At 43.1% G+C, this 19,794-nt stretch overlaps 1 protein-coding gene across 14 annotated transcripts in view; it reads right to left on the reverse strand.

The window, feature by feature from the left end:
* SORBS2 (sorbin and SH3 domain containing 2) overlaps positions 1–19,794 on the reverse strand; it is a 197,991-nt gene that overhangs the window by 110,729 nt on the left and 67,468 nt on the right. Inside the window, exon 1 of one of the 14 annotated variants that reach the window (XM_079779517.1) lies at positions 18,547–18,586. The exons of the other annotated variants lie outside the window; for them this stretch is intronic. The gene's annotated coding sequence lies outside the window, so the exon portion shown is untranslated. Of the gene's footprint in view, positions 1–18,546; positions 18,587–19,794 lie in introns of those variants that run through there. 14 annotated transcript variants of the gene reach the window in all.

A 19,794-nucleotide genomic window follows, 5' to 3' on the forward strand; every position in this document is an offset into this window, starting at 1 on the left:
AAGGACACCAGAGTCCTTGTCTGTGCCTGGGACACTCTAGCTCTCTCCTTTCATTCTTCAGGTCCTTGCTCAAATACCACCTATCAGAGACCTTTCCTAACCACCCATATAAAATGCCCTCCTTCATATTTTCTTTAACCTTGAGAGTTTTTTCTTCAGAGCACTTCCGACCATCTCTCATCCTACATGTTTGTTTGTTATCTCTTTCCCACGGTAAGGATATAAACTCAGAAGACTTGGGATCGTTATCAGAAGAATTTGCTTCAGAGGCAGGAAATTCAGTCACGGGGTGGAGTCTACAGAGGGGTTCCACCCACACATTGGCATCCGGTGGCCCCACCCAGGGTAGTTAGGGGAAGGGATGAGTATTACAAATTGCTGAAATCAATCTTTTTTTTTTCCTTTAGGAAATGTGCAGAGGTAGTCAACTTTACGGACTTGACCACTTAGGCAGCTGGGAGAAATATTGCTGTGTGGGCAGGAGTGCAAGAGAACGTGAAAGAGTGGAATGAGTCAGTGCTTTATAGCTTGATCAATAGAAACTATAATCATTATTGTTTGCTAGTGGCTCACTGTCACTATAGTGCAGCATCCCATAATTAATATTGCCCTGTGTGCCTACTGAACACCATTATTTGCCGCTGTTGTCTTCCATGTGAAACCAGACAATCATGATCGAACTTTGGACTCTGATCATGGGCACTGATTCCAAACAGCGCTGACGCAATTCAGTGAAATGTGGAATCGCCACCACTGCTCATGATCTTAATTTTCAATTCTATGAAAGGGATAGAATAACTACTGCCTATCCTGAGTACAGTGAAAACATTACTTTCTTCATGATGACAACCCTCATGATTTAAATGCACAGATGGCTGGTTTCTTATCTGAAAACCAGATTTGATTTCTTTGAGTTTTGTTAAGATGAGTGATGAGGTAGTGCCTTATAAAAATAACACATTTGCATTTTAACAGGTTGTTTTCCATTTCTTTCCAAAGGAGTATCCAAAAGAATGGGAGGAGCCAGCAGGCTGGGGTGTAGGGTGCTTTTGAGCCAAGTCTTACAATGAGCCTCAACTGATACCATTGGTCCCCAGCTGGCCCTCTGTCTCTGTACTTGGTCTATACTTGAGTTTCATGAATTCACTGAGCTGCCATCATGTAGAATTGTGGCAGATTGCACAAACTTAACGTTTAGCCATCTTTACTGAAATTTGCTTTATACTCTTTTCTACCGCATCTGCACACAGAACTTGTAACCTAAAATTTGCACAGGAAAAAGGTTTTAGAGCAATAATAAATAATAACATCTTGCTATGTGTGTATCTCAAATCTTTTAAAACTTCCACTTAGGTCATATTGGAAAGCATGATTCTATGAAAAGATAAGGAATTGTGTTTTTGGAATACAATTTAAAGGCTTGTAAATCACTGTCTAAAATATATATCTACTTTACAGTGGCATTTTTTATGATAAGTTTTAGGAACTATCAGGATGTATCTCATATATACATGAATTTGTTTGCAATTGAAAACAAATTTATTTTGTTTAACCATTAGCTTTATTCTGCTTTTGGAAAGAGGGATATTAAGGAATAAATTATGTGGATTTAGTCATAAAATGGGATTATCTGAGGCAATATGGCCAAACAGAGATAAGAACAAAATTCATTGTTTTTTTAATATTAGTCTCCAGCAATTTATAGCTTATTTCTCTAAGAGGTAACTCCTGCACTTCCAGAGAGAGAGAATGAAGCTGGGAAAAGGCACATAACAAGGGACAGACAGAAAACAAAATAACATGTCAGATTAAAGAAGAAAAAATTTTAATTTAGCCCAGAATAATTAAGGCTGAATAAAAATAGGACTGAAATGTTAAAATCAGAAAAAACACTGGTAAAATTAACCCTACTTTTTTCCTAAGTTCTAACTTACCGGGAGAAAAACACTCCATTGTACTTAAAAAAAATTCTTTTTAATAAAAGTAGATTAAAAACTATTTTATGTAGTGAGTAGAAAATTTCCGGCACTCAATAATTTGAAATATAAAGGACTGAAAATGCAGACAGAATCAAAATCCTTTCGAAGAATGCATGAGTGACAGCTCCATTCATGTTTCCATCTCTCAGCTACAAAAGGCTTAAAGACAGAGATAAAAAATAATAAATGAAACACGCTAAATGCTCATCTGATAAATCATGAATACTAACTGCTCAGTAAGTGTTTCTGGCATGTGCACCAGAATATTTTTAAAAGAAGGCTGCACATGTTCACTGCACAAAGTCCTATAGTGCTCCTGGAGGGCACGGGGCAGAGATAGAGTCTTCGTTCCATGTCTTTAGTCTGCTCAGAACAATAATACTTTCCTCTGTACCAACCACACAGCAGGACACCTAAGAGAAAGCAGACCTCTTCCTCTTTATAATAAATACAAACTGACACATTTCTGTATCATCAAAGGATTTATAGAAAAAGTATTTCCGAACTAATGTTTATGCTCCAGATCATTGTTATTTTCAAGGACTGTAGCATCACCCTCTGCCCTCGGGTACGAGACAGAGAGATGGGAGTGGTGCTATGATCATGTCTCCTGTTGGGGTGATCTAGAGTGCAGACTTTGGGGCCGAGACAACTGGGTTAAAAGCCCATTCTACCATATCCACTCCCTGAACCTGACTGGGTGTCCTCCTCTCTACACAGAGATGACAACGGTGCCAACCTCCTAGGGGTGTAGAAGGGTGCGGTGATTACCACACTGCGGACGGATCACGAGAATTCTCGCTTCCTATCACACAGTGTTTTACAAAGTATCATACTTTGAAAAGATAGTAGCTTGTAAGAACATGTAAGAAATAACTTCAAAATGCAATGGGTATTTAATTTTAACGTGTGCCTTTAACGTTTGTGTAAGACATTTTTCGTACTCGTCCCATAGGAACTTATCTGGCCACTGGGTAAAGCTAGCAATAAAACTACTGGCCCGCAATGTGTTGATACACACAAAGCCCTTAGAAGTGGATCAAGCGCGTGACGCCCACAATGTCACTACGACTGCTACGCACCGTGGATGTTCCTTTGGTGTTGATACATGTGACTAGTGGCTGAAGCATTTCTTGCCTTGGTCATTCATTCAAAGAGATTCTCGAGTCAGGTTTCCTCTTTTTATAACCTAATTTTAAGGACGGCACTGAATCTTCTGTGACGAGATGGGGTGCATCCTCCCAGTCACAGCTGAGGCACAGATGGCTGAGATGGCTGAGAAAGCGGGTGTTGATCGCACCTGCACTTTGTAAGTCACGGTCCAGGAGCAGCAGCTTCCTGACACTGACGGGGAGCTGCGTCTGATGGGCTGGGCTCCCCAGCGCACCAGCCTGTGTGGGCAGATAAGAAGCCCATGGGAGAACACATCAGGGGTGGCAAGCATGCTGGGAGGCCGGGGCCACAGGTGTTCCCTCGTATGAGAGGGTTGGGGAACGGGCTTCGGCAAAGGGGAGCTGCAGAGCAGCAAAAATGATCTCGATTCCTAGTGACGTTTAGTTGCAATTAGGTTTTTAACAACTACAGACATGATCATCCAACTCCTCCGTCTCTTTCACGTACAGCTGCCTGCGTTTGGGATATTTTGATGCACATTCTTCCGGCAGCAGCATCAACACCGGGGTTCTTGTGTTTGCAGGGTACTGAGGAGAGTTAATGGCCCAGAGCAGGAACTCGCTGGCTTCGGAGTCTGAAATTATACGGACTCAGACTCGGCCCCACAAATTATTCCCTGCCAGTAATCTCCAGTGAGTTGCTAGGAGATGAACGGTTTATACTTTCCTTTGATTACAGGGCATAACCGCCCACTGTCGAAATGCCAACAGGAAAATCAAAGGCAGCGATTGCCTAAGAACCATTTTTTTTTCCCCCTGTTAGTTGCAGTGGGTACTGAAACCTGGACTGTTTGGCGTGGAGGGAGGAGAGGGAGGGAGCCTCGAAGATGTGTGCAGCAGAATGATAAGAACTGCTATCGGAGCAAGGGGGCATTTCTGCAGTTGTGATGGGCATGTGACCAGTGTTCAATACATATTACTAGTTCAGCCAAATGGAAACATACTTTTTTTTTTTGCTAACTTCTTTAAAAAACAGTATTATGGATAGAGATGGTGGGTGGCTTACGGTTTAAAAGAAGTGCTTACACATGCACGGAGGAGCCTAGCAAGGTCAAAGGAAATAAAAGGCCACGGACTGAGAAGTAGAATTAGCCCAACCCTCTGGATGAAGGTCAAATACAAAGAGAACAGGCTGTAACTCTTCTGGCCCCAGGACCAGGACTGGGCTCACTCCATTATGCCACCTGTCTCCCGTGCATACAGTTAGGAGATACATAATTCTTTTTTTAGGATAGCCAATACGGTTTAGGGATTAAAAGTAACCATCTGGGTTTCAATAGTTAATTCTTGCTACTTACTAGCTGTGTGACTTGGGGTGAATTACGTACGTGTTCTGTGCCTCAGGTTCCACAACTAAAAAATGGGAAAAATAATAATACGTACCTCATAGGCTCAATGTGAGGAATTAATACATGTCATTGTAATGAAATAATGTAATATCCTTCAAAATTGTGTACTTTAGAAAGGTACCAGGCACAAAGAATGATTAAAGAAATATAATCTATTATCTTTACTATGGTTATTAGAGTTATCAGTGCCCTGGCCAGCGTGGCTCAGTGGTTGAGCACTAACTGACCTATGAACCAGGAGGTCACAGTTCCATTCCTGGTCAAGGCATAGGCCCGGGTTGTGGGCTCGATCCCCAGTGTGGAGAGTGCAGGAGGCAGCCAATCAATAATTCTCTCATTATTGATGTTTCTATCTCCCTTTCCCTCTCCCTTGCTATCTGATATAAATAGAAGTATTTTTTAAAAAAAGAATTATTGGTGGCCTGGATATAGCTCATCACCACCCAAGAGTATGAAACTTCAAAAACTTGGAAAGCCATGAGTTTAGAAAGACAGGGCAGACTCAGCAGAGCAGGAGAAGTTCAAGGAAACAGAGAGGGGTTTCTTAAGTCTCGGGTTCTGTTAGTTGTTGATTCCCACCTTATTCTCAGTAACTGAGTGGACACGTGCCTCAGGCCACTCGAGGTTGGCGACATATGCAGCACAGCCTGTGCACAGGGCATTTATGTTTATGCCACTAGGGTCATGTTGCCGGGTATGTCAGTCTACAGCCGGGATTTGGGCGATCTGAGTTCTGGTCACGAACTGGGTGGGTGCCTTCAGGAACCTTTCTGCCTTTGTGGATGGATGTCAGTGTCCTCCTTTGCAGCCGAGAGAGATGGAACATGTAGACAATGTTTTCTTAATCTGCACAGTTTCATCATTTTACGACCTCTCTTTAAAAGAGCAGTTGTGTGCTATAATTTCCTCTGCAGGTTAGCTCTCAGCCAAAATGTGGAAACCCAGAGCTTTAACCAGAAACAGCGAGCTGGTTTGCTTTTGCTCCACAAATGAGTTAAGGCTCTCTACAGATGGATTGTCAAGTTCCATTAAATAGCAAGTTTGCCCAAGGACTCTAAACTAGAATCAATAGACAAGCTGTCAAAAAAAAAAAAAAAAAAAAGAAAGCAGCTTGTCTTGTCTATCTACCTAACAAAAGATTAACATGCTAATTGACCATACCTTCAAGATGCCCACCAGTCAATCAGGAGTGAGTATGCAAATAAACCCAACAAAGATGGTGGGTTAATTTGAATACACAGGCACCTAGAGGCTAGGGATGGGCCGGGACGCAGGCATTCTGCACCATCCCAGCTGCTCCAGGCCTCTGGGCAGCTGGAAAGGCAGAAAAGCACCTGTAGGTCTGAGCGGAAAGGCTGCTCCCACCAGAGCGAAGGCGGTGCCGACAGCCAGGGGAACAAAGGCCCATTCTTGCACGAATCTTCATTCGTGCATCGGGCCACTGGTTCATTATATAAAGTTATGTGATAGTTGTTGAATGGTGTGTTTAAAAAATATTTTTATTGATTTCAGAAAGGAAGGCAGAGGGAGAGGGAGAGAGAGATAGAAACATCAATGATGAGAGAGAATCATTGATCGGCTGCCTCCTGCACACCTCACACTAGGGATGGAGCCCACAACCCGGCCATGTGCCCTGACTGGGAATCGAACTGTGACCTCCTGGTTCAGAGGCTGATGTTCAACTACTGGGCCACACCGGCTGGGCTTAAATGGTGCATTTTAAAAATTACTCAGGCAAATATTTTCTTAAAGAGAGGTTACCCAAAAATAAAAAAGAAGAAAAATAAAAGAAAGAAAAAGGGAAACTCGGTTTTCTTCTGGCTTGGCGGAGCAGCAGGTGCCAGTCACAGCCCTGGTGCCGAGGGGAAAAGGCTCCGTGGAGGATGGCCTCACCAGACTTGCCAGTGCTATTTTTATAGAGCCTTATACCAGCACGAACCGTACACTGTCATTAATTATTCAGCGTGATCCAGGCTGGGGCAGCCTATGCTGACACAATTCAGATACGTTTTTCTCTCCAGCATTTGGTTATCGGTTATGCGACATATAGAGTAACAGTTAGAAGGATCCGTTTCTGCAACTTCATCCCTCAACCTACTTTTTTTATTGTAAATAAACCAGACGAGGGGGAAAAAAGGCAAAGGGAGAAAGTGCCATGTTTCAAGAACATTTGTCCTGATATTTCAGTGACAAGCGTACTCTAATTAATTCTGTTTGGCTCTGACTAGCTTAGCACAAGGTGTTAGCTTTCAGCTGCAGAGGAGTAGCACTTGACAAGGTGAGAAATCCTCCCTTGATTGTTGAAATCATCCAGGATGCGTTTCTAATCTGTTTTGAAAATGAAGGCCCTAGTAATATGTGGCCAGAAGGCTCTCTGATCCTGTGGTAGGAGAATGCAGCGTGGTCACTGCACAGGGCAGAGATCACCAGTGCCCTCTGCTACCCCGCCTCTCCTCCTTCCCTGACAGGGGAAGTTCTAGCTGGGCCACAGCCTTAGCCAGGCTAAGAGGACACCTCTCAGTTTCCCTGGGGTTGTGACCGCACTTTGGCCAGAGTGTGAGAGGAAGTGTGTGCCCTGGTTTAAAGGGAAGGCACTCCACCGCTGCTGTCCCCTTTCTCCTCTCTGCTGGCTGGACTGCGGACCAAGTGTTAGGATCTGGAGCAGCCATCCTGATCTCGTAAGAGAAGCCCAGACAATTATGGAGAGGCTCGCCCTGCACTGCCAACCCGTGCTCTCATCCGTGCGGGCAATAGCATCTCTCCTGTGTAAGCTCTATTATTTGGGATCTCTGTAACAGCACTGAGCGTTGATCCCAATGAAGGGACTACCACAGTTGGAATCCAGAAAATTTAATAATTTCATTCAGTTTACATTTATGCATGATTATAAGGAGAACGTCTCCAGTTTTATAGGTGTTCCACCTGTAAGAAAACTGTACCAGGTGCTGGAAGATGTTTGCTTATTATCCTTTGATTTTAGGACCTAGTGAACACAATTACTGAATTTTTGAAAGGTATTTTCATTATCATCTCAAAGAATAAATTGGAGGTATTGATCAAGCTATCCTTTGGACTGAGGCAATGTGGCTGATCTAAAAACACAGATCACAGCATGGCTGGTGAGGCTCAGTTGTTGAGCATGCACCGATGAACTAGGAGGTCACAGTTTGATTCCCAGTCAGAGCACACGCCCGAGTTGCAGGATCCCCAGTAGGGGTTGTGCAGGAGGCAGCTGATCAATGACTCTCTCTCATCATTGATGTTTCTCTCTCTCTCTCTCCCTTCCTCTCTGAAATATATATATATATTTAAAAAACACATAGACACACACACATAGGTTAATATGTGAGGTGTTAATTAACTTGATGGAGGGATGGGGGAAATCTTTTCACATGATATACATATTTCAGATTATCACAGTGTATGATTCTACTTGTGAATTATTTCTCAGTAAATATTTTCAAAAAGTTTAGACCCCAGCCATGACTTCAACCCCTAATTGTCCCTGTGGCCACGGGCACATCGCTTTGTCTTTCTGAATGAATCACAGAACAGGTAGCAGCGGACCCTCTGAAGCCATGTAGGCAACCTTTGTGCTGTTTCGTCACATTCAATTAGAACTTGGATCCAGATGTGAAAGGCAGACAGGGTGGGGAGGCAAACACTACGGAGAAGGGATAATTCTTTTGGTCTAATCAGAAGATGAAGCCTAGACCACAGCGTCAGAGAAGCCCAATGTTTCCGGTAAAGTGGGCGATGAAAATACCCAGAACCTTCTGCCGAGTCAAATGGTCTCTGTTCGAACATGCACATTGGAAACAGGGGCAAACAAGAGCTGTTTTAGTCAGAGACTCCATCAATCACTTGAGGAAGGGCGCCGGTCCAGAGTCCTGAGGACTTCCTCTGAGAAATTAGAGACCTTTGTTCCTTGTAATTAGGCCTTGCATTGCTCAACTTCCAAATAATGTAGAGGAAACTATCATGTGAGACTAGAATTTTTCTCCAAAACAACCTTCTCAATGGGCAGCAAAATGTAGTAGGGGAGAAAAATGAGAAGTTCTTTAGACTTCAGCCAAGACAATACTGTAAGCCCCAAGTCATTATATAAATGAACACCAGGGATTCCTGTTAAAGGGCCATGAGTTCCCTAAGGGATGTTAGAACAAATTGCACTTCAAAAAGAAATCCACAAGAAATCAATGAAAGGAGATTGTGCTTTGTCACTGGGCCCAGGAAGAGCGATAAAACACTTATGATCATGTATAAACTCCATCTACTCATCTGGAGCATGGGTGGGGATGTATGTGGTACTTTCAGAGTTTTTTTTCATCTATCTATCTATCTATCTATCTATCTATCTATCTATCTATCTATCTAATCTATCTACCTATCTATATTATTGATTTTTGAGAGAGGAAAAGAGAGACAGAAACATCAATGATGAGAGAGAATCATTGATCGGCTGCCTCCTGCACGCCCCCTACTAGGGATCGAGCCTGCAACCTGTGCATATGCCCTTGACCAGAATCGACCCTAGGACCCTTCAGTCTACAGGCCGACGCTCGATCCACTGAGCCAAACCAGCTGGTGCTTGTTTTGTTTTTAAGTGAAAAACACCCACGAAACTCTAATGAGACAGGAGACTTTCTAATTCTCTGGACCTCAAAAGAATTCTTCAATCCTAATGAGCTATGGGCAGTTATATTTATTATTATTGTTCATTGGGTATTGAGTTAGAAAGTGGCATTGTTTGGAAAACTGTTTCTGCAATTTTTAAAATCAAGTTTAGCATGAAACAGCTATGTTGCCTTTTGGATATTTCTAGAGGTGTGAAAATCCCGAGTATCACTTCAGGCTTTGCCTAAGGCTCCTCTCCAGTGACTGTTTCTGGCATCTGGTTGGTGATAAAAAGAATGAGGAATGGAGCACTGGTCATTCTGGGGGAGTTTTGAGAAAGCTGTTGAAAGAGCGGGACTTGAAGAGAGCACAGCATCCTTTTCCTTCATCCCTCGTTCAGTCTAAGAACTTTGTCCCCTCTTTCCTTTGATTAAGGCTGAAGCACTGATAACACTTTTGATATTAAATGCCTATTTACAAGAAAGCACCTGAGTTTTTAATACTCCTCTAAGGTGACCCGAAACCCTGACCAAAATGGGCACCCAAAGTGCCGGGGAAAGAACCAGTTTTCTAAGATGGAGTATAATTTTATTTTGTTTCAATAGCTGGAGTGGGACAGAGCTGAATTTGCATCATCAAAGGGGGAAGAAGAAAAGCCATCTAAGAAATGAACCCACCCCAGAGCCACTGAAAGGTATGTCGTGTTTGCGAAGCAGCTCTGGCCACGAAGGTAAGCAGCTGAAATAACACACATGTCTTCTTGGGGTGACAGCCACTTGGCCAAAAACACACAGAAAAGTACCCTTTTGTTCCAACTCCCTTAGAAACTTTGAAAACAATCACCTGCTTTAAAAAACAAGTACTAATTTAGTTTCAGTTATAGATCACACGTAACAGGGTATATTTTCATAAGCTTAAACCTAAGCAACATATGTTAACAGCAATCAGTTCCTATGAAGAGTATGAGAAAACTAGAGCCCCGGTGCATGCCATTCATGCACTGGGTGGGGGAGGGGTCCCTCAGCCTGCTGCACCCTCTAGCAGTCTGGGACCCCTCGGGGGATGTCCAACTGCTGGTGCAGAGGCAGGAGAGGCTCCTACCACCAACGCTGTGCTCACCAGCCATGAGCCTGGCTTCTGGCTAAGTGGCGCTCCCCCTGTGGGAGCACACTGACCACCAGGGGGCAGCTCTTGCGTTAAGCATCTGCCCCCTGGTGGTCAGTGCACATCATAGAGACCGGTTGTTTGTATTGACTATTTGGGGTTTTTCATACACAAAGAAAATAGGGCAAAGGAATGAGCAGCAAGTTAATGGTCCTCATAGTTATCCTTCAAAACCAATTATTTTCTGGTCTGTTTGCAGAATTACCTCTGTAACAGTTTCCTAATGTGCCGTCCCATGATCACATTCATAGTTTGTCTTTCAGATCTAAAGTAGGTGTCCCTAACTTAACTTTCCTAACTTTCACTGTAGTCATTTATACCGTTGCCAGGGGACCCTTCCTAAAACCTAGCTCAATTACCTCTCTCTTTTCTTCAAATCTTCTATTGACCAAGAGGTCAGCTTCTAGCAATAGTATGACCTCGTGGCCAGCCCCTGACCTGACTCCACTTTCTAAGTCTCACCTTCCGCTGCTCCCCTCCCTTCAGCACCATTCATCTGCTCTTCCTGAAATCCACCAGGGGCGTTCATGCTGCCTTCCCAATCTGGATAGAAAATTTCCTTAACTTTCTTATTTCCCCAAATCCCACCCATCCTTCAACGTAATCCTTCCTGAATTACTCTGTGTGTTTTTTAAATGCTCTTAATCTGTTCAATTCTGTAGCATACCATGTATTTCCAAGTCAATAACGGTCTATGAAATCATGCCTGTGTCCCTCACAGCCTTAGGCACAGAGACTCTAAAACTCGCTTGTTCATGTATCTGATGTATTGACTGTGATTACAGTTTCTGTGTTCTCAAAACACTTTCCTGGAGCAATACTGGAATATTTATTTCCTCCATGTCTGTTTCTCTCACTATATCTGTGAGATCAAATGGATTTCTTTTTTCATGATTTATCTCTCATTGCATCTAGTTCAGCACCTTGCACATCTTAAATGCTCATGTTTTTAAAACATGAATCACATATAAGATTGTATTGCCAATTTATGCTTTAATAGAGAGGCATGTTTTAAACACACACACACACACACACACACACACACACACACACATACACACATGATTACAGCCCATCTTTGACTAGTTCCATAAAAAGATTTAGGCATCTATTTTTGAGGATTTCTTGTGTTAATATTTGCAATGAACTTCAGCCTTTTGTGGGTCAATGGCTATAAACCATCAGAGCCTGCTATAATCCAGTGGTTACAAAAAGGTAGGAATTATCTTGCAAAAAGTGCCAGGCTGCATAGATTCTAGTTTGGAATTATTACCATGAATACTGGATATTCTATCGAATCATTGGTATTCAAAGGAGAAGTTGCATTTGACAAAGATTGTAAATGTGGTTTCTGGCCCCTGTCACGTAATACTCTGTTCCAGGGGATCAAACGAAATAGAGCACCCTACTATAGCATCTAGCAGAGCTTCCTTGGGAGGTTACTTAATTCCTGCAAGTCTCAATTTCCTCACCTATAAACTTGTGAACTGCAACTTTGTGGTAAGAGTCTCAAGAGGTAATTCATCAAAATTTTACTTTGTTCTTGGACATAGCATTGATCTTTAAATATTAGCTCTTGTTGTCTTTATCTTTGATTTTTGTTCTTTATATAGTACTTGTAACTACTGCTACTAACTTCAGGCTCGTCATCTGTCCTTTCGATCTCATTTTAGTAAAAAAGTTGTCATCATAATCTTTTGATTGGCTTTCTTGTGGCTAGTCTTCCCCCAATTAATCTCTCTCTCTCTCTCTCTCCATCCCATGTTGCAGTTGTTGCAAGGTTAGTCTTTTGAAAAGGACCAGTGACTTCGCATTATCTGTTAATAAATTCCAAATCAAGTCCAGCACAATATGTTCCCAACCTAACATTCAAGTTCTTATCGTCTAGTCCCCATCTCATATTCTGTTCATTAGTCAAACTGGAGTTTTTGCTGCTTTTTTCTTTTTTTTTTTTTTTTTTTTGGTATATTTTATATTTCAGCCTCCATTTCAGTTTAATCAGCACCTTTTCAACGGGACGCCTACCATGTGTCAGACATTGTTCTGGGTCCTTGGGGTGCCAAGATAATCAAAGCAAATCCCTGTCTTCCAGGAGAGCATGACTGGCCAGGCAGATAGGACTGTGAGTCACCTCTTTTATGATGTTTTCGCCATTGGGGTTACTCCTAAATACTCTTAAAATCACACCCATTCTCGAAGGCCCATCTCAAAGTAGCCTCTATGTCAACAACATAAATTGTTCCTTCTCATTTACGCTAATATAGTTCCTTGTCTGTGTACATTATGTTATCTGCGCTTATGTTTTATTGAGGGCAGGGACCATGTTCATTCCCTTTTGTATTCTTCAGTGTGCCTTATACATGGTTGGCTTTCAGCAAATACTTGCTGAATTACAAAGGAACGTATTAGTAGAAGATTAGTAGAACATACTTAAAAATAGGAAAAGACCCAAGCTTTCATGGGTCATTTTTAAATGACCTATCCCCAAAGATACTAAATCTCACAAAGCTTACTTGATAAGAGCTCTGTGCTACTTATCTGAACAAATGAAACCGTGTTAAAATATATATACATATTTTCAACTTAACTAGACTGAGTTTGAGTGAATAAGGAGATTGGTTGCCTATTTTCTTGATGTTCTTTCCTTTTTTTGTATTGATGCCCTACAAGTGTGTGTGTGTGTGTATAAAATTATGAAAACAGATGCCAGAAAAATAGAGACACAAATATACAGATAAATATAGTACGGGAGCCTGGACATTAACCAGGGCTTTCAGAAATAGAAGTAGGAGAAATGTGTCTGGGAGGAGGGTCTGTTTTTAGCGCATTTGGACACGCATCTTTAAATATGAGGCCCATTTCTGGAAGGAACATAGGGTTCCGGGAGTGAAGTATTCCATTGCCTAATTCTGAGGCTGTGATAGAGAATCAGCAAAACTGTGAAGGGAAAGCAAAACCAAACGAGTCCGGTTTTATGCGACATTAAGTATGCTTCTAACGCACTTGGATGCCTGCTTAGATGTGTCCACAAAATAGCAGGTCTGGAAGTGTGCACACATGTCCCTCCCTTCATCCTCCCTGGCAGCATCATTTCCATGGTTACTAAATGAGTCACTCCTCACAATCAACACTGATGTGACGGAAATGGCTTCATCAAAGCCAATTATCTTCCCCTCTGAGAAGTGGACAGGTTATTATGAAATGTCCAGAGTTGGCACTAATGATCTTATGACTTATGTGATCACAATTGCAGCTAACTAAATAGGTGTCAGAGTCAACATATTGTGTTAATCACTTACTACCAAAGTAATAATACTCACAGAAAGAAGAAGTTAGGAGGATTTTAGTAAATTCAGTAATTGCCTCTTTATTTTACTCCTGGGTAGGGCATTTTCAATGAACCAATCTTACTTTTTTATCCCAGTGCTTTTGATTGTTTTTGGATAGTGACATATGTGCAATTTTGCTACCAGGTTACCTAATTAAGCCTTTTATCAGATCATACCTGCATTAAGAAAGAAAAGCCTGCCGAGATTCATTTCTTTCAATAAGCTCCGTTAAATAACGTACTTATCAATGTTATTAAACCATTATGCAACAATAAAACGTCATTTCCAAATAATGTCCCATGATTAGGCTTAGTTTAGTTTGATAAAACCAGGTTTGCCACACATTTGAAGATAAAGCAAGGGAAACAGCTTGTTTAAGAAAGACAACCAGAGCCAGATAAAACCACCTCAATCAGGGCTGTGAATTGTTGGTTAATGTTTGTCCCCAGATCTGCCCCAGACAGATTTTATGCTTTCTCCGATGACTAACTCTTACAGGAATATAATTGGCTCTTAACATTAAAGCCATCCTGGTGGTATAATCCTTGACTAGGGGGTCTGAGACTGAAAAACACTTGAAATGTACCTGGTCAATTGCTTATAGAGTTTTAGTAAACCTATGGAAAGTAAGTTCTGTGGACATTATTAGGCTGTTCAAAAAAAAAAAATATTTTTATTCCAAAAACAAAGTGCTTGCTTTCTGGGTCTGTGGGCCTATCCAATCCACCCAAGGCTAGGAGTGGGTTAAGGTCCTTCCGTTCATTAATGGAGCACAGCTCTAAGGTATAGCCAGGGACTGTGTTCCCTAGAAAAGCCTACCGCGTGGTGGAGTGGAGAGAATGTGGCCATGAAATGATACTTTCAAGCTCTGGTTCTACCATCTGTCACCTCGACAGATGTTTTCACCTGGTTCATAAGGGCCCTTGGATAGATAAACAAACACTGTATTCATGGATGGGGATCACGTGAAAACGTTTTCCTAAGGCCTGTCTTTGCCGTTCTATCTAACGGGTGATTGTGATGACTCTTATGTTCTAGGTAAATACTGGTGAATACATCTTTCTCGACCTCTGCCCTGTAAGCATTCTTTGTGTCTTTCTTGGAGGTCGATAAGACTCTTTTTGGTGAAGGAGCCAAAGCAACTGATGCACCATAGCACTGATTATTTTAATTCCTAATTCTAAGGTGATTCTCAAACCAGGAAGAAAATACATTAAGAGGCAATGTTATTTACTGATCTCCTGGGAGCTCTCACAGGTTCCTCATGAAATTGCACTCTTAGTCTTGGGTTCAGCAGTTTGGAGACAGGCAAATAGATGAAAATCCGAGCTAGGTGTCCCGTCCGTTCCATCAGGAGGCAGAGATGGTGGCCCATTGCTAACCATACCTCCAGCGCTCAAACCACGCTGGCCATGCATTAGGAGCCAGGATCGTGGTTTCTGAGGGACTACATGAAGCTGGCCCTCCAATCTTACTCTCCTCAGCTGTAGGATAGAATGATGGTATCTATTTGCCACGGGTTGTGTGATAATTAAATAACACATGTAAAGTGTTTAGTGCAGGGAAGAGCGTGTAAGAATTATGACTAGTAATCATTATCTTCCTACAGGAAAGCCATATCTCTGGTTCACAGAAAGATGCTTTGTTATTTCCCACTCTCCTTGATTTTCTTATGTGGTAAAGTATAAGTCCTACTGGTATTAACAAATAAAACCCTTGTTCGGGATACAGTTGCTAAAAACCTTCAAGTCTGCGTACCTGAGAAACAAAGGGAACCTCGATGTTCATTGACTTCTCCCCATCTTTGGGCCAGTGGAGCAAACCTCCACTCTTTCAGAGACTCCCCTCAAGGGCCTACAGGCGGGATTTGCTTCTGAAGGTTCATTTTCTGAATAAGTAAGAGCAGAACTATGTGCTTAGTGCCTTCTCTGTGGCCTGGTCCTCATGTTAAACTGAGTTAGGAAGAACATTCCTCACCATCTGGTCTGTCGATGGCCGCAGTTGGGTAGGAATGTGAATTACAAATGCCCCAGGTCAGTGAATTCTAGAAAATCACACCACCTCACGTTTGCTCAGATCCCTGGTTTCCAGCCTGTGAAATACAAGGGCTAATGCAGGTCTTCCATTTCCTAGGAAGGCACTCCATTACTTTTTCTCTTTTTCTTCTTACTTAGTCTAATGACTCACATTCCAGGTGGTTCTGCCCCATTTTAGAATTATCATGATCTACTTTGTAGGAAAAAAGAACAACCTGTAACATCTCATGTACAGTAACTTACATAATAGTTCTCAAGGAATGAAAACGACACCACTCACCACAGAGGCATTTCCGGCTCCTTTCACGTTAGGGGATATAAAATTTCAGTATTCTATCCTGGGGGTGTGCTGTCACTTATTTACTGTAGTTTCCTAATGATTTTACATTCTTAAAGAATGCTTAATGATACGGAAAAACGTTCTCAAAACAATAAAGTACAAGAAAAATATCAATATGGACAGTGTAATTCCAATTTTGTTTTTTTTAAAAGGTTACTATGAATTAAAAAAAATACACAAATGCAGGAGAGAAATATCTCCAAATGTTTATCATCTCAAGGGTGGGGTGAATTTTTGTAAAAATCACCTCCTTTTCTTTTTTTGTGAAACATGCCTTCTCCCAGTCACAGGGACACTGTCAGGATACCCGAGAAACTTTATTAAGTCATGTTTCAGCACTTACGCATCTCCCAAAATAAAGGCAACATATGCATTTAATGAAAGAAGGCTGATGACTCAGTATTTCTGACAAGAGTTTTGAGCGGGTTTTTTTTTAGTTCCTCTGAGAAAGGACAGTCGGAGAGTCCTGGTGTGAGCAGCTGTGGGGCTGCGGCAGCAGGCCCATGCCGCAGTGGCCAGTGTGCTCAGCTCAGGCCCTGCCCCCAGAGTCCCGGGATTCGTGCATATCCAGGCTCTAAGTGCGGCCCCGCCTCTGGAACAGGCGAACAGTATCCGTGTGACACCTGCAGGGGGCTTCATCCTGACTTACCTGCAGCTCAGTGTTCTACCCAAATGCCATTGTTACTGATAAAATGGTATACTGATATACACACTGAGTGGCCAGGTTATGATGATCTCTGAATGCATAATAACCTGGCCACTCAGTGTATTTCTCTTGAGTACCTCATTTATTTGATATCAAAGATACTATAAGTCGTGCACCTGATCAGTTTTCCCCTTTGCACTGGCTGACAGAAAGCTCAGGGCAAATAGGTGGTTGATCTCCAGCAAAAGTGTAGAATACTTTTGGTTCCCATTTGAGACACAAATACACTGAGTAGCCAGATTATTATATGTTCAGAGATCATAATAATCTGGCCACTCAGTGTATATTTAAGTCGATGCCATCTGCTTACCGAGTATTCTTCCTTGAGAAACTACTAAACAGTTCATTTAGTTCTTTTCTTCGATTAGGGCAGTGGTCGCCAACCTTTTGGACCTCATGGGCCACCAGTGGTCCACGGACCCCCGGTTGGCGACCGCTGAATTAGGAAACAAATGACTCTTGCCACTCGCTATTTTGCATGTTTATCTTTTGGCCTAGTATCCATGCTCTTTCAATGGCTTTTTAAGAAAACTCAGTCCCAGTGGGGAACTTCAATCCTTCCCTTCATCGATGATGCGTAGTACTTGTTTCAGTGAAAGCTCAGATTCAAGTCCAGAGGCTCTAAGCTGCCCACCTGACTGGGAGGCACTGGGATTGAACTAGAGCTCCAAACAGAAAGCAGCTCCACTGGCTGATGCAGATGAGGAATTTCCGCTGGCCGTGAACACAGCCTAGTGAAACACAGCCACCTCGTTCATCACTCTCCTTTGTATCTACTTATCAAAATATTTATAAAGTGTCCTTGCACCGTCGCACCTAACTAAGCCTCTCGGTATTTGGTATTTACGTTTCCAGTAGGATTCTCTGTCCTTACACGACGTCTGGTCTGACGTAATGACCAAGCACGGGCTTTTAGAAAGTGGACTCTCTCTGTGTGTCTCTTTCTCTTATCTCTGCCTTTATCTTTGTCTCTTTCTAGATATACAGTCCAATCAGTGTGCAGATGGAGGACTGAAAGTATCACAGATCGTTACTCTGGCTAATAAATTACACAATCTGACAACTGTGCCCTGATATCTTCTCTTTCTTGAAAAATATGCACATTTAAAACCCGGTTTACAATCAAGGAAGTCAAAATTTTCCTTTTAAAACTAATATATGAGTAGAAAGTGACAAGCTCAGTGGAGAAGGTGACCTTGTGAATTATGTGTGTAGGAGTAAGTAACGCATGGCACGCTGCAGCTCTCCAAAGGCAGAGCAATCCAGGGGGACAGCCGGCTTTAGACAAACTCACGCCCTGGGAAGATCATCTCAATAGTGTGTGTGGCTATGAAGCATCCATGAGCAAGAGGCATCCCTGCAGCAAGGGGGCGCTGTTGGGAATGGCTGTGACTCACAAGCAGGAGGAAGGACTTTTAGGACAAGTGAGGGGTTCAGTTATAGTTTCCTCAGTGTTCCTAAGACCCCCAGCAACATGTTTCATTGTGCAATAAGGCAGAGTAAAGAATTCCAGAACAACCATTCTGCAAGGAAAAACTTGTGTTGCCTTGAGATCCCTTTCGCCTGCCTCCTTCCTCTGACAACCCCCCCATCCCCCCCCCCCCCAACGGCCTCCTTTCGATCAGCTTCAATCCAGGGTGTCTCTGTGGAATCCCAGGGTGGAAATTCTGCTGGAACCACAGTGGGCATGAATGCCAAGGAGAGGCCAGAGCACACGCACGCTTCCTCCGATTGCCCAGCGTTCTATTCCCTTCCCTTCCCTTCCCTGAGAGCCCGGGGTTAAAATGCATGCAGATCTCCTGGCCTGTCAGCCCCGAGCCCAGCGCCCGTTCCCCGTGCGTGCAGCGAGCGTACCTTCTGAAGAAGTGCACCCAGATCACAATGGTATATGAGTCTGTCCTATTCTGGCTCTAGAAAAGAAACGCCACAGTGAATAGGTGGGTGGGATCTGCCCACAACCGCAAAGCAACCACAACAGTCGTGCAACCAAACCGAGAAAATGTAAATTCACCATTTTCACACACACACACACTCACACACACACACACACACACACACACGAAATATACTTTTTTTCTTTACAAGCTTTGACACCTACTTATCAGGAAAAACCTATGAAAAGGAAACTGCACATACAGGGGTGGGCAACAGTAGGTTTACAGTTGTATACACATAAATAATACACTCATTCATAAATGGTAATACAAAATAAACCCTGTTTTTCGCCTACTCAGAGTAAACCTACTTCTGCCCACCCTGTCCTTGCCATTATTTTTGGTTTGTAAGAGACCGCGAGCCACTGTGATGCTGTGGAGAGGCTACACTGGGCTGCTTTACCCAGGGTCGGTTCCAGGTGGGGGTGAACAGGCAGTGTGGCTTTGGCAGCCCCCGTCCGGTTTGCTGACTAATTTCCACTTTCCTTGCCCCTTTATTTGAAACAAACATTCTCTAACGAAGCTCCATCGCCGCTGGTCAGCATTGAGTAGGATGGAAGCGCGCAGTATGGTGAGGACCGTAATGCTAATGCACTTCATTCCTGCCGTTCCCACCGGCTCTGTGCTTTTCTGGTTCTTTCCAAGTCTGTGTGGAGCAGAATGGAGGAGGAAGGGATCTAAAGGACAAGAGGGAGCCAGCCATTTCCTGCCCGATGAAGTCGGCTCTCTCACCCCCTCCCGTTCCCCACTGAGAGCTCCGATATCTTCTCTCCACCCAAAGCCTGTTCCTATGTAAGGAGACCCCTCCTGGCGGTCCCCCTCCTCAAAGACTCTTCCCTGAATATTTGCACCAGCTCTTGATCCTTTCTCTGCACCTCGAATCTTTGTTGCCCAGGCTCTTTCCACAAAGGAGTCACCTTTCAGGGTCTGCTCTTGCAACTGAAGGGGGTGCAGTAGCTGACGGTCCAGGCTCTACCGGGTGCTAAGTGACGGCGAACACACTCTGCTCCCTCGGGGACACTGTATTTTAAGCAGACATTTGTCTTTTCTAAGCACAGGATGGACCCCCGGGGCAGGCATTTCAGAGCAGGGAGGAGTGCGGGTGATGGCACGTGGGGGCTACGTGGGAGCCCGTGGGAGCTCCTTAGGGACCTGGGCATCCCTTCCT

Source organism: Cnephaeus nilssonii, assembly GCF_951640355.1.
Source record: "Cnephaeus nilssonii genome assembly, chromosome: 8".
Classification (NCBI taxonomy): Eukaryota; Metazoa; Chordata; class Mammalia; order Chiroptera; family Vespertilionidae; genus Cnephaeus; species Cnephaeus nilssonii.